This window comes from Camarhynchus parvulus, chromosome Z (assembly GCF_901933205.1).
Source record: "Camarhynchus parvulus chromosome Z, STF_HiC, whole genome shotgun sequence".
NCBI classification, from domain to species: domain Eukaryota; kingdom Metazoa; phylum Chordata; class Aves; order Passeriformes; family Thraupidae; genus Camarhynchus; species Camarhynchus parvulus.
In genome coordinates, this window is record NC_044601.1 from 77,685 (window position 1) to 90,021 (window position 12,337).

Sequence of the window (12,337 nt, forward strand, 5' to 3'; positions counted from 1 at the left end):
AGTTAGTTGTTCAGAGCTGCAGAAAATGCACTATGGTGTGTGTAAATACATTACGTAGCCTTCCAGCTTTAGTACACCTGGTTTGAGTTCTAGAAAATTACTTCTCAAAGCTTAGTTTTTCACTCTTAAGTATGGAATTTAGTTTTAAAGTACCTAGTATTTCAGTTTCTTTGGTTCTCTGGTGTCATCTTTGCACACATAGTCATTCCAGGCTGTGTGGCACTTGCCACCTCTGAACACTTGCCACTCTTCAGGTTTAAAACTATTACTGGAGTGTACTGATTTGGCATTAAGCTACAACTAACTGATAACGAAGGTGTTGAGTGGTGTCTGTATTTATTTGAATGTACACTTATACTAACATAAAGAATTTTAGGGTGGAGAGACCTTTACAATAACAACTGAGAGCATTTTGGTTTGCTTTTCTGAGGGGTGGAGCAGTGGTGTATATCACTAAGATAGCAAGTGAGATGGCTTTATGGTTGAATGACTAGCTAGGTTCTAAAATTTGAACTGTTAAGAGTACTGTGACAATTTGTTACAGTAGGATAGGATAAACTTGGTGGCTGTGAAATGGAATCAAGTGGATCATAAACCACCATAAACCATAGAATGTCAGCAATTACTGTAATTAATAGAAGCTTTGTAGCAAAAAATCAGAAAGCCTGGAACACTCTTAACTAATGGCCCACTTAACTTTGGCTTAAAGTGTTTTACCATAACAGCTGGAGTGGCAGTACCTCTGCAGTTAGGCTGAGTGGGGAAGTTAGAGAGAATTTTGTGCAAAACCATCCTGAAGGTAGCAGATGACGTGTCACACGTCTTCTTAATCATGAAAATGTTTGGTAAAAGGTTATCTGGTAAAGGGCATCTTTTCTGAGTGTGGATTGTTGCCTTCTCTGATTGGAAAAAGGAGGTATGAAGAAACAGCTGAAATGAAATTAGTAGCATTTAAGTAATGTGTGGTGCAATTGCTTGCTTGCATGCACAGGCCTGCAGTGCCTTTAATTTAATCTTATCCCAACCACGAGGTCCTACATGTTTGCTTGTCTCATGCAAATCAAAAAGATTATTATAAGCAGAATGAAGGATTATAGAAAGGCATATCAGGACATATGTTTTTAATGAGTTACCTATCCTTATGACCCCTTGTATAAGCATATAATGCCATAATTTATGTAACAGACCGCAGGGAAGGGCATTGTTCTGCTCTGGGTGGGGAACCACTGCACCTTTTCAGATGTCTTCTATCATGCCCTATTTTGTTGAGATGGGTTGCACTGCTCATAGATCTATTCTTGAATCATTCTAGGGGATTTAAAAGGTCTAATACTGTGCTGGTTTTGCAAAGCTGACTTTTATATCAAAGTTTTTTTAAATATTCCTATAGTACTTGCTATATAGATAATTGTTTTTTAAAATGAAAAACACAGCTGAAATATGGCTTAATTTCTGCTGTCTCTTGGATTTCAGTAGTGTGCCTCTTTGGAGTTTTAAGTCATCCGCATGAACACATCGTTACATCCTTACCCTTGGAGAGAGATAATTTCTGAAAGGAGATTATAAAATAGTTTCATAAATTGATTTCTTTTATAAATTCATTTGTCTTTTAGGATTTTTTTCCCAACTTGTACTTATTGTTCTGATTTAACATCACTTAAAAGTTAAATATATTTGATTTGTTATTAAGCTACCAAGTAGCAGTAACAACTTCATATCTGAAAAGCACATGGAAACAATGTTTTACTGAACCGCAGAGAAATCTGAGATGCCCTTGAAGGACACGCTTCCTGCTGCCTTTTTAATAAGCAATGTCTCAATTTATTTCTGGGTGAGCTGTGCCAGCTTTAATGCTACTACACGCAGAACCTCGTTTCATTTCTACATGAAAAGTGTTAAGTGTTGTGTTTCGGCGGGCGGGTTGAGAGGCAGCGGTGCAGCCGGGGCGGGTTTGCGCGGCGCGGGTTCGGTGTCCGGGCGCTCGGGCAGCGCCGGGGCCGCGCCCGGGACCGCGCGCGAAGCTCCGCCCGGGGCGGGGCGAGGGCGGCCGCGCGCGCCATTGGCTGCGCCGCACGTGACCCGCGGGGCCGCGCCGTGCGCGCGGCGCTGGCACAGCCGGTGGCGCGGGCGGGGCCGGGCGCTGGCGCTGGCGCGGGGATGGAGCGCGGCGGCCGCGGCCATGGGGTGAGTGCGGCGGCGGCGGCTTCCCGCGCGGGCGAGGCTCGCCGCGCCCGGGACGGGCGAGGGTAGGGGGAGGAAGCTGTTTCGCGGGTTAAAGGGGAAAAAAAAAAAAGCGACCCCTCTCCACCCGAAAACCAAAAAGAAAAACCAAAAACCGGGGGTGCGCGAAAGGGCTTTCGCGCGGCGGGGAGGGGAGCCGCGGGGACGGGCGGGCGCGGCGGGGGCGCCGCTGCGGGCGGGACCGAGCGCAGCGCGCCGCTCCGGCCGGAGGCACAAAGCCCGCGCAGCCCCTACGCGGGCTCCGGGGCCGGAGGAGGAGGGGGAGCGGCGGCGGGCAGGGGTCTCGGTGCGGGCAGAGCCGTGGAGGTGCCTCTCGCCTGGCGGCGAGGCGCTGCCCGCGGGTGGCACCGGCCCGGCTTTGTTAGGGACGGGCGGCGGCGGCGCCTCCGCTGCCGCAGCGCCGGGGACGCGCGGGTGGGCGGCCGGCGGGAGCGCTCGGGGGGCAGCGCTGCGCCCTCGGCGCACCCTGGGATCCGCTGACTTCTCACAGATTGATTTAACATCACAAAGAGGTGCTTGGGTCCGCGACTTAACCTGAATGCTGTGGGAAATCTTAATAAATTATGTATGAAGCAGTGGGTCCTTTCTTCCCCTTTGTCAGATACGCAGCTTTTATGCTAGTAATTAGGTCATTGCTAGCAGAGCGCTCCTTGCTTTTGCAAAAATGTGTGGCGATTTTTGGAGGACACATATGCTGCCAGATCATTTCATCCTATTCGGGTTTCTTGTCAAGATACGGTATTCTTCCTATCGACTCACAGGGAGGACCTTGTCTGTGGGCCGTAAGGGGCATTTTTCGTTTGATAGGATTTTCTTCAGAGGACCAGTAGGGCCCGGTTTTGACTTAATTTGGAGAGTCATACCCTGAAAAATGTTTTTTAAAGGCGTACCAAGAAACACACAGCTTCTTAGTGTGCATAGAAGTATTTTCAGTAAATTTCAGTGCATACGTGAATAGAACAATATAGATCTATTTCTGTTTCTAAGTACTTCTTCCACCCTTTGCTATTTGTTCTGTTGAAAATGCTTCTTAATTTTTTTCCTGTCTTTTTACCATTTGGTTATTTTTTTTCTGTTATCTAATACAGGTAATAGATTTATGAGTATTTTGTCAAGATTATAGTTCTTCGAAAATATACATAAGCATGTATACTGAAAGCCATTTCCTAGAACCAGACTCTTCTGTATTTTTAAGGAGACTTGAAGTAACTATAAAAAGCTCATCTCTTTGGTTCTGTTAAATACAGTGATAGGCAAAAAAGGTTTGATAACGAAAAGCATCAGTTTAAATACCTGTGCTTTATACATCCCCTCAAAACATTTTCTATACATACACCATTATTTTTAGAATCATGAATCTCCTGTTTTATCAGTTACAGAGGCTTTGGATAATATTACATCTTAAAACATCACTTGAGAACTTACTGTTTGGAATAACGGATTTCAAAAGGTAAATTTGTGACAGGAGATATTTCTGCTTTGGCATTCTTTACAATTGCTTAAATGTTAAAAGAAACAAAGATGCAGAGGTGTTTTCACCATTTCTTTTCTAAAAGGAAAGAGAGTGACACAAGCACAGTAGTGATTATGATGATTATTATGGTGATGCTTCTTCCTGTACTTTTTTTACTCTTAAATAGTATCATTCTGTGTAACCACTGTAGTAGTTCTGTAAGTCACACTCTTAAAATGATAACTTGAATAAAAGATCACTTTTCAATATAATACTTTAATTTACTTATGGGTGCAAACTTTACTAAACATCATCCCTGAAGTACAAAATACTTGGTTATGATAAATGTTCTGGTACATATTGTCACACTTTGCCATTGTTATATCGGCATGGAATGATACAGCACAAGGTGGAAATGCGCATGGGTACAATTGGTCACTTGATCTCTAAATTCTTATGTTGGATTTCAGTATGCATCTTGATTTAGTTGGTAAAACGTTTATGTTGATGACATATGGTCAATTCTTTTATTGTCAGTGTGGCAAAATCCTGTTTAAAATAGTCCATACTACTAATGGTGTGCTGTAATGGTAAGTTATTGTCAGCAAAGATCTAGTTTCCACTCATGGTTTTCCAAAATTCATGCAGTACCTGTGTGGTTAGGTGCTGATACATTTCCTGCAAGACAAATTGTTTTCTGGTCTTTGAAAGTCCTGAAGGGAATCCTGAAGATGGCCCTGATAGGGCACCCAAGATGGAGAAATATTTATTGTAAATTATTTTTATAATATATAATAGAATTTCTATAGTATGTACAATGTTTTTGATTATAACTGATTTATTTCATGTTAGTTGTTTTGAGTATACGTTTTTGGGTAAAATAGGAAAAGAAATACCTGTCTCAGACTTTTTAATAGCTTAAACTTTCTAGAATTGAATCCTTAAAGATTACGAGAAATGTAAAAGTAAACAAGAGCAAGTCATGTGCAGTGAGGGCATACTCAATTAGTCATGAATTACAAAGATGATCATCTTGAAGGATGAGTGTTCAGGCTTGTGAATCATTCCTGATCCAATGTAAGTTATGATTCAAATGATGTCTGGAGTTGTTTGTGTTCAATATAGTATTTAAATGCAAATCATGGTTTGAATTTTCACAGTCATATTCTGAATACAGCATGACTAACCAGCTAAGGAACTTCCCAACCCAGAATTATAAAGGAAGAAGTGGGAATTTTCTTGACAGTGTAAAGAAGCTGAACTTGACAGTTCATAGCCTGAAACATACGACTTCTTGATTTTACTCTTTTTGTATTAATAAGAATGTTTTTTTCATTGTTAGCATTCTTTAGTGGCATTCCAAGCAATAAATTATTTTTGTTTTTCACACAAACACACACTTGACCTTTATCGTGCTTGACATGTAATTGGGCACATAAGAGTTCAGACCATGGTGTTCTCATTTCTTCTCCTCATGGTCTTTTACGGAATGCTGAGAACATGGATCACTTATCACTTTTGGTTAAAATGAACAGATGATGCTTCTGTTCATGGTTGGTGAGTACAGGCCAAGTATTGAATTTACTGAAGTATCCCAAAATATAATGATGGATTGAAAGCTCTTGCCAAGTTATGAATTCATTTCTGAAAGAATTAAACACAAAAACACAGTCTTTACCCAATCACCACCCAAAAGGATTTAGGAAGGTTGCGTATATTAACATTTGTTTTAGTCTGCTGTCCACAAAAATAGCTTTCATGCAGAAGTGGATAAAAAATGAAAAAGAAAATCTTCATGGAACTGAAGTGTAGAGAAAATTGTGTGGTCCTCTTTTAAAGGGACTAATGCTTTCACAAGTTGTGTTAGGATAACTAATAACAGTAGTGACTCTTCATCTGGCCTTTGCCTTTTGGTTGAAAACCCTTTGCCATGGTTGAAAACCCCAGGAATCCACAGTACTTATAATCTACAGATTGTAATTTGTTATCAATTTTTTTCAATGCCATCCTTTTCAAATATATTAAAAAGAGTAGTGTTATATAACTTGCAATTAATTTTCTGTTATCAAAGCCCTTGTTGCTGAAAGAAACTGGATGAAGAGCAGTTTTCTGTAATGACTGCTTTTTATACTCCTTCCTCCATCTCTAATCACCTAAGTGTGCTAAAGCAGAGTGAATGAGAACATGAACAGATCTGCTGCTCCACTCATGGGCAGTTCTTGTTCTGGCCTGAGTATTTTCTTAGTTGTCTCTGACCACACTCAAAGCCACTTCCAGACAGCTCATTATATTCATGTGCCCGCATTGCCCAGTTGAAGAGAACCCAAACAAAATGGCTTCCCTTTCAGCTGCTCCTGACTCAAATTTGGGGGATTGTTCTTAAATTCGGGTGGGGATAGGAGGATCAAATATGCTGGCAACAAAGGCCATTTTAGTAAAGGGTGGACTTAGCACCACATGGAAATAACATAGTTTTTCAGTGTGATGCTGGAGAAGGCAGAAATATTTTTTCTGCTGTTTGGAGGGAGTCAGGATAATGGGCTTTTCTGATTTGAGTCCAGTGGAGGGAAAGAGAGAATTAGACAATGCCAGTGAAGGATAAACATTTTTAGATTGGCAAACCTTGAAACCTTGCCCATACTAAAATGGATAAAACAATCCCTGACACAGTGATACTCATTTTTGATAAGTTCTTGAACACAGCATTTGGAGTGCTGGTATTTTGCCAGAGCTGAAAACCTGAAGGCGAGCTTCAAACAAAATAACAGAAAATTCAATACAGTATTAGGTCAACAGAGAAATTGAACTAATGCAAATTGGCGTGGTTTGATATGTTCAAAATAAGAACCGCAAAACCCCCACACACTTTTTTCTTATGAGTGTATAGATAAGGAAGCTGCATGAAAATGGTCCACTTAAGGAACTTAGCTTGGAACAGCTGTGCTGGATTTTTTGCCCCTGTCTGTCAGCCTTGCCCCTCTTTTGGAAATAGCTCTGCAACAGCTGCAGAAGCATCGTGGCTAATGACCCAGCACAGTACGCTTAAACTGACACCTATTTCAGATTACCTTGGCAGTTGAGCAGTAATCTGCAGTGGTTTAGCAGCTGCCACTTGAGCAGCTGAGCTCTTCCCTGGCTGGGAACCGTGAGGAGATGGGTGGAGCAGACAGCTGGGAAGGCACCAGTGCAGCCCTCCCTGCCACTAGCCACAACCACTGCTTCTCAGAACCCCTAGGCCTAGTGCTTAAAAATAGTCTGTTTTTAAAGGGGATTTAGAGTAACTAATTGGAAAAATGTCATGACAGTGTCAGCATTTCCTCCCTGAATTCAATGTAGTGTGCCCTTGAAGAAACAATTCCCCATTAGACACATTCCTATAAATGAATGACAAAAATTGACAGAATGGTAAAGAATAACAAGGATGAGATATTGGGCTGTGGACTGAAGAGTTGCATAGAATTTGTGGATGTAGAAAGAAATCTGAGTTGATGATCCTTCCCAGCCTTACTAAATTATGTTGTAGATAGTCATGAATTTTGGACTAGTACAAACATTTAAATGTAGATACAAAAAATTTTCAGAATTCTGATACAAAGATCAAAAAGATCAAAGCTATAAGCATGTAGATGCGTTGTATCTATGTGTAGAGATAAATTTGTTACGTTAAGATAACATTGTGAAAAATCGGAGTTACACAGTTTAGGAGTGAATCTGCTTGGTGGTGGTAGTATCGATAGGTTTTATGCAAAAAAGCAATAATAGGACTCTGAAATATTTTCATAAGGAGATTTAATATATGAAAAAATGGTTGAGGTTCTTAAGTGGAACCTCTTCAGAGCCTATTGAGTATATATGCTTGCTGATTTCAAAGATGAAGGCTCTGATCAATTAAGAAATTCTAAGTTTTCAGGCAACATTACATTTTTCCTATCACTTGGGATTTGAGATCAAAATGATTGCATGTAAATTCCTGTCTGGGCAATGGCTACTGGTGCAGTTTTCTTAATACAGGAAAATGCATATCTAAATCTTAACAGTATGTTTGCATAAATTTAGGCTTCTCATTAATTCTGATTTTAGTGCGTAAAAGAGTTCTATCCAGCTTGAAATTCCTTTTTGATATGTATATTCGTGTGAAGTGCTGATTCAGTAAAGCGTGAAATTTCTTGTCACAATTTCCCTTTACTCTGATAGGAGATGGAGAAGAAGCTTCTTAATGATGAGAAATATGGGTCAGGGAAGTAGCACAGGTAGATTTTTTTGGGTGTCTCTGACATGAGAGTATTGAATTTCAAACTTTCTGCATTCTGAGACAGTTATTTTTCAGAGTAAGTCTAGAGAACTCAGGATCTGTTCTTGCCTTTGATGACCACTTTCTGAAGAAACAATGCAGTTAAGAGTGTAAAAGGGAGCTTGACTTGAAGCATAATACTGAATTTCACAAAGGTGGGTTTTGTGTTGCATTTGTGATGTATTTTCCCTTGGGCTGGGTGAAATGTGGAATGGATTCTGGAGGTCAGAATTCTTCCCTTCTCTATTTTCCCTTGCTGTAGTGGTTTCCTACAGGGGGAAAGAAGAGATGTTTTATTCTTGATCCAGCTGATTCTGACACTAGTGGTGTTGAACATGTTTGTGTGCGCAGTGGTAGAGCTTCGGACTAGTGGGCCATGTCTAAGGTAGTCCTTGTTTTCTCATGGGCTAGTTAATTCTGCTCCAAATGAAGTGTGATGTGGCTGGGAAACCTGTCTGGCCAAGAGGGTCCAGAGTTTAACTCTTTCCTCATGGCTAGTAATTTAGCCACTGAGAAACTTCAAAAAGGGGATGAAATGATACAGTCGGTTTCTATTTATGCTGGCAGTTCTATGTTTAGAAAACCTATAATATATAATTTATAAATTATTTTTAATTTATAATTATTTTTTACTCAGAGCATAAATCCTAGGATCATTTTGGGACCTGAATTCTGATCTCATGTGTCAAGTTTGAGGCAGCTGGTAAAAATGTATTTTCAGAAGATAGGCAGATTTTAATTTTGAGGGGTTTGTCTCATACATGGACCAGCTTATGTGTAATGGAGCCCTGTGATTTCACTCTACAAATCACGTGTCTGAGATCACACAGTGTTCAGTATCAGAAGGCCTAAGCTGCTTTGTGGTCATACATTACCTTTGTCAGTTTCACCAGTTTTAAAATTAAATAGCAGTGTCTTGTGTGAAATACTTTGGCATTGCATTATTTCAGAAGAAGAAGAGGCAAATATCTTGGAGATATCAAAAATAAGTACAGCATTTGTCTGTATTGAAGTTTAGGATTGGATTTCTCAAGCCATGAAGTCTGGCTCCTTGTGTAGTATGCTTGGCAGGGATCCCACTGAACTACAAGTTCTAATTAATGTTGCCAGCCTAGGTTGATAAATGACCGACTTACACCCATTTTTTCTGTGTCAGTATTGTGTTTTAACATAAATGTTGTTCTCCCTCTTCAGTGTTTTCCGCTCCCTAATAACAAAGTGTGGCTGTGTCGTTCCAGCCTTTGATGTGCTGAGGCAGCCAAGGTTTGCTTGGCTAATCTCTTCTAAGATACTCTGTCATCCCCTGATCAATTCACATCTTTCTCTGCATCCACTTAAATTCACTTTTCTTACCCACCTCTTTGTAAAATTATTTGCTAACTCTGGGAATCGTGTTTGCTCTCCTTGTGCCAGTCTCATTGCCACCGCACAGTGCCCTGCAGGCTGGCTGCTGAGAGGCTCCACTGCTCCAGGTTGAGATTCCTTTGTGAGTGACCCTGTGTCACCATGCTCTGCAATTCCACCCTGTTTCTACTGCTTTATTTCTCAGTTCATCCAATTCATTGTGTATGTTGTGGAGCCCTCTGACCTTGTGCAACCTCGTGAATTTATGGGAGCAAGTTTTGATGCTACTTCTTGTGCCAAAGTCAATAGCAAAACATTTTAAAATGCCTGTCACAGTCTGGTTTTGGGGGAACTTTTCTGACAGCCTGCCTCCAGCACAATAATTTGGCTCTCAGCACTGCCCTGTGTCATCTTGATGTCTTTGAACTGCTCCTTACCTATGTACAGTTTTTCTGTTCATCTCTGTTGCAACTGTGGTGACAGTGTCACTTCCTTTGGTGGGCATTTATTTAGCAGGGGAAAAAATTGTTTCGGGTTACCTAGGCTGTGATAGTTAGTTAACTTTTTTTTTTTAATCTGAAAACCCACAAAGCCTGACATTTCAACAAATCAGGAAGTAACTCCTAGTTTGAGGTAGGGTACTGTCTCTTAATGGTGACGTCCTGCTTTCATGTTACAGGAATAAAGGAAGCTTAGGAACTTAGGTCAGAAGGGCGGAAAGCCACACCAAATCTCTCCTTTAGGATCCTTACTCATTTAGCAAAAATATACATAAGTTTGTTATGCGTGTAAAATACCAGAGCTATGCAATTTATGTATTTCTACCATAGTTTCTCCCCTTGTCCATTTTTCTCCATTTAATTTATTGTGTGTGTACGTCTTGTTAATGGGGCTGACTGTTCTAAATTTCAAATCTGTAAGTTAGAATTCCTAAAAATGGACAAGAAATGGAAAAACTGAATACTTAGTTGTTATTACCTGTCCTTTCATATTAGTAATGAATTATAGCAATGGAAGAATAATACACTCTATCTAGAAACAACATGCATGTCCTGTGTGGCACAGGGCAGCTTCTGTAAATCACATGTAGATGAATAAATGTGATATATTTTACTGATATACTTCAGTAAAAACATTCTATCAATATTACAATATGGTGCTAATTCATGACAAATAATGGGAAAAAGTTTCCATTCTTCTTCACTTCTGTCTGCTTTTCCTTGGGCTTGTGCATGCAATGTGTTCTGAAATGTGAACTATAGCTATTAATTTTCTTAATAGTAATGGAAACTGTTACTTAATAGATAAAGGCATACATGAACTAGAAACAGACTGGTTTTTTGGTGTTTGTGTGTTTTGTTTTTCCTACAACTCTCCTTGACAAGACTCAACCTTTTAGGTGAAACAGCCTGATGCTAAAATCCTAGAATTCACATTGTAGAGTAGTTATTTCAGATTGCCTTTATTTCTCAAAAATGAGGTCTTCAGTAAAGCATGATCAAATTTTGAAAAATAAATGTTACAGATTCTTTTCATTCATGAAAGTCATGATTTCATAAGTGGCAGGTGTCTTCTTTTTTCTTTGATGGTGGCAGGTGCTTGGAAAGGAAATAAACCAGTCATATCAACTACGCCACAGCTTTTGTCATTGTTCCTTGCTTCAGTGGTGTACTCTCTCCTTTACATTTCATTCAGCTTAAATTTAGAAAGGTTAAACAGAATTTTCAAAATTTGTACTGAGGAACTAAAATGTTTTTGAATAATTTTATCTTATTTTTGGTTGACTGGATAATTCAATTGAGTTTCATCAGGAAGTGGAAACTTGATTTATAAGGAGGTACACAGGCAGGTTAGAGTTTGGTCAGAGGTTACAATGAAAATGCTAAATAATAGCTTTTAATTGTTTCATCTTTTCCAAAATACATATACTGCAATAATGATGAAAGGGAATGTTGCCCTGTAATGGATTCTTTTTTTAGGTTTTTTTTTCCTCCGAGTTACAGGCCATGTACTTAGGAAATGTCTGCAATGACATTGGAAGGGTAACTTGTGTTATGTGAAGAGCTAGGCTTCCTTTTTTTCTCTGTAATGGCTGATTAATAAGAAACTGATAGCACTGATTCTGAAGAGCTTCAAACATTCATTAGCCATGTTTTAGTTAACTTACGTTGTTAGATTAACAACTCTGCCGGCTTTTGGTTTGGAAAGTGGGGAACAATTTGTAGTTCATAATGGAAATTGAAGTATTTGTTTCTTTCTCCTATATAATGGCTGAGCAGTTGTGCTGGTGTTCTGGGACTGTGTTACAGTTTTACTGAAAACAGTGTGGGATGCCTTGATATCAAGAGTAGCCTTTCATCTTTAAATTAAATAGTGCAATATGACCACTTCGTGTGGAAGAAATTTGTTTTAATCTTGTACCTTGAAGGATATTTTTACAAAATATCTACATATTTACTACATTTGATAATGTGGAGTTTCTTTAGTTAAAATTCCCCAATATTTACTTGTTTCCTTTCGTATAGCATCTCCCTCAGAGTGTGTGCTATTCCTAGGAGCATTGAACATCTGTGACTACCATTCATTTTCCTAAAATAAGTAGGCAGTCAGCATCTTTTAGATATGTGTGAAGATGCTTGTTATCTACCCAAAAATTACTATATATGGTCTATTATCTGCAGTTCTCCATGTTGAAACTGAAGTGCCAGTAGTAAAGATGCTTTTGTGTGATGCAGTGATTTTCTTTCATGTATTCTAGCTTCTCCTAATATCTGATAAAATTGACAGTGAACCTTTTTCATTTGCTTAATCTTGCACACCAAGTGGAAGCCCGCAGAAAAAAAAGTCTTGATCTGGCACTAGTTATAGTCGTTAACAGTTTGGTGCAATGGATTTAAATTAAATGTTTAGAAAGACATGTGGTAAATGGGAGAGAGAGATGATTTTGTGGTTAGATACATTCAGGAAGTGAAGGGTTTCTTCTAAAATGCTTAAATCTAATGTTTTCT

At 39.5% G+C, this 12,337-nt stretch overlaps 1 protein-coding gene across 3 annotated transcripts in view; it reads left to right on the forward strand.

The window, feature by feature from the left end:
* APC (APC regulator of WNT signaling pathway) overlaps nucleotides 1-12,337 on the forward strand; it is a 94,007-nt gene that overhangs the window by 19,899 nt on the left and 61,771 nt on the right. For 2 of the 3 annotated variants that reach the window (XM_030968610.1, XM_030968612.1), the window contains exon 1: nucleotides 2,126-2,184. The exons of the other annotated variant lie outside the window; for it this stretch is intronic. The gene's annotated coding sequence lies outside the window, so the exon portion shown is untranslated. Of the gene's footprint in view, nucleotides 1-2,125; nucleotides 2,185-12,337 lie in introns of those variants that run through there. 3 annotated transcript variants of the gene reach the window in all.